This window comes from Polyergus mexicanus, unplaced genomic scaffold (assembly GCF_030449975.1).
Source record: "Polyergus mexicanus isolate NDT 795.1 unplaced genomic scaffold, iyPolMexi1.0 SCAF_3, whole genome shotgun sequence".
NCBI lineage: Eukaryota > Metazoa > Arthropoda > Insecta > Hymenoptera > Formicidae > Polyergus > Polyergus mexicanus.
The window spans coordinates 12,262,981-12,266,579 of NW_027223323.1; positions in this window are offsets into that span (position 1 = coordinate 12,262,981).

Genomic DNA, 3,599 nt, shown 5'->3' on the forward strand with positions numbered 1-3,599 from the left:
CACACAATATTTATAAAATATTTACAAAATATTTATACAATAATAATTATTCGAATATTTTATAAATATCTATCAAAATATTTTATAAATATTTTTATGATCTTAGATTTAACAGATCATAAAGATCTATCATAAATATCATAAAAATATTTATAAAAATATTGAGACACATATTTACAAAATATTATTATAAATATTTATTTTTCATTTATCAAATATTATATAAAATATTTAGTCTACATTTTAATAATATATCGAATAAGGTTTTCATAATTTCTTCTCTTAATGTATACAAAATATGTATAAAATATTTATATAATATTTCCAAAAATAAATAGTAAAAATATTTATGAATATTATCATAAATATTGTGTGCCGTCTGGGTATATAATTTACAGACAGACTATTGTAGATCCTTGTACGAAACGATAGAAGAAAAAGCATGCAATAATTATTTTCCCCAAAACTTTATAAAAAGAATGCGAAACAAAATAATTTTGATGAATTTATCCGAAAGTCGCGAATATATGCGATTGCGCTAATTGTTTTTTACCAACATCCGGCGACCAATTATTTTATAGCGAACAATAAAAGTCTTTTCAAAGCACAATTATATAGGGAAACATGCACCGGGTAAATGTCACTGAATAAAAAAATTAGAACGCAATATCCTACAGGAAATATTTCAAACTGAATGTGATTAAGCTCCAATTTTGAAATTATGTTATATGAAAAAAAGCTGTAAAGTGTGCTCTGATTATTGGAGTAGTGTCTATATGTATATATATATAAGCTTACATATTACATATAAAAAAAAAAAAAAAAATAAAGAAAAAGTATAATAGATTAAACAAGCTAATTATTTATTTTTCGCTATATTTAATCTTTACTTTTTTAGCATAACGGAAAATATCTTGTCTAATTTATATTTACACCACGAAAATGTTTTTCCCCTACAAATTATATAGATAAATAAAAATATTATCCATATAATGGAAGTTATGTTTTTTTAAATATTTACATTTACAGCGAAAATGAAAAATACAATCGAATAAAATGAGTGCATGGTAAACTTTCTTATAATTGTTTAAAGATTATCTAAACAAGTTATGCGAGTGCTGATTGAAGATCTACGATCTCTATTACCAAACACAAGACTACGTCACGCAGTTCCTGTTGAATTACAGATATTAAAGATAGAATGTCGCACAATATAAAATATTAATGATTTATTTTTTTCTATTAAAAACTTGGTATTTATTGTGGCAATAATTTTTTGTTACAGATTCTAATTGCATTGAATTTTATAGCTTCTGGTTCATATCAAAAACGAGTTGGTCAAGATTATTTATCGTATGTAAATCAATCAACAGTTAATAAAAGATTCTATGCAAGATAGTTTATGTATTAAATATTTTAATGAATAATTGGATTCAATTTCAAATCGAAGATGCAGACATTCAGCATGTTAAAGAAACGTAAATTTAATAAATTTATTCTATAATAAAGTAACAATAAATTATATAATACCATAATATACGATAAGTAAATTAAATTATCTTCTTTTTAAGTAATTACTTTAATTGCATGAAAAATACATTTTATACATGGAATTCATGTAGCGATTGTTCCACCAAAAGCAGAGAGGCAACAACTCTATATTAATAGAAAATTATATCATTCGTTGAATGTTCTTATTGTACGTATAACATTATCTTTATGTACAAAAATTTACAAAGTAATTTAATATATTTATATAGGTAATTTAATATATTTCATTTTATTAGATATCGGATTATGAGGGTAAAATTTTCACTGTAAATGCTGCACACAGTGCAGCACAGTGGAAGAATACACGACGCAAGAGTTTGAAGAGCAATATTATACTGGGCATTGAAAAAAATTTTGAACAAGATAACGAATAAATGTATAAATGCAACAAATGAAAATTATTCTGGATGAGTAGACAAAAATAATGCGTGCTACAATCATCGACTACAAGCGTTAAGATATACGTGTATAATTAAAATAAAATTATATTCTCGCACGAGATATGACAATCGTGTTATAAAAAGAAGCAATGTCCACAAAAAAAAAAAAAAAAAAAATAATAATAAAAATTTGTTAAACAGATAAAAATGTTGAGAACAAGATTGTAATAGGAAAGCTAGAAAGAAGTTGACCACATTTCAAGGATCATTCTTTAAAAAAATATTGAAAGAATAAAAATGAAGAAATGCATGGGATGAAGAATAAAATAAATAACTAAAAATACGTTGTAAGAGATAGAAGAACAAGTTGAAGTAAGCAGCAGATAAAGTAAAGAAAGCAAAAAGAAGCAATAAAATAACGTAGAACACGGAAAATTTTTAATAAATATGAAATTTAAATATTTTTTGCGTATTCATTTTATAAAAAATATTAAGGGATACTTCTTTTAATCTATTATTGTTTCGTTGCATCTTATCGTTTCGTCATTATGAGAGAAATATTTGTTACATTGTATTATGATATTGTATTCATAATATCTCAATAGAGTTATAAATGTTTGCAAATTATGTTACTTTATAGCAAGTATGACTTTCCAGTAATGAGGAAAAAGCACAAATCATAGACTAGCAGCATTCATAAAAGCTCGATCTTGATCTTCGAATCTTCTTTGCTAAAGAGCCTCTAGGAGAGAGAGGCGCCAGCCAGCCATTTCGTGATTGGCTGGCAAAATATGTGCCGATTTGATCATTGCGACGCCAATGCAAAGCAGATGGGATACGAATTCTCGGACCAACGATATCAAATGTTTAAGGTTATGTTACGCATATTACAAAATATAATGCGTAATATAACCTCAAACATTTGATATTTTCGCGAATACGCGCATAGTCTGGCGCTAACTTTAAGCCCGTATCAGACTACGCATTGAAAATTGAAGATTAAAGATTGGAATTTGACTAATCAGAACAAAAGGAATTAAAATTTCTTTATCCTTATTGGTCAAATTTCAATCTTCAATCTTCAATCTCAATCTTCAATGCGTAGTCTGATACGAGCTTAAGGAGCGAGCGAGACAATAAGGGCGCAAGTCTCTGTCACATTTCATTCGTCTCATCATGACGAATTAGCCTGGACTCGCACCAGAAGCAAAGTCTGTTGATAAAAATCAAAGGAATTTAGCCTAGACTCGAAACAGGGGCAAAGTCCTTTGGTAAAGTCAACGAAGTTTAGCCCAGACTCAAACCAGGCCACGCAAAATGAGTCGGTAAGGGGCAAAGTGTATGCACGGAAATGTCGGTCTCACCTTCATCCGGGCCTTTTTGACTATCCGTCTATTAATCTGTGGTTATACCATAGACGAGATGCATGTAGAAAAGAACATACTCTGTTTCGCGCCACTTGCGTTCTCTCTCGCTCGCACGTAGCATGACGAAAGAGAGCGCTATGCTGTGTGCGAGCGAGAGAGAACGCAAGTGGCGCGAAACAGAGTATGTTCTTTTCTACGTGCATCTTTACCCCCATTCATTAAATAAAGGCAAACGCTCGGTCTAGATATAATACTATGTCTATGGATTAGGCCGATATTACATTTGTCGTACGACAAACTT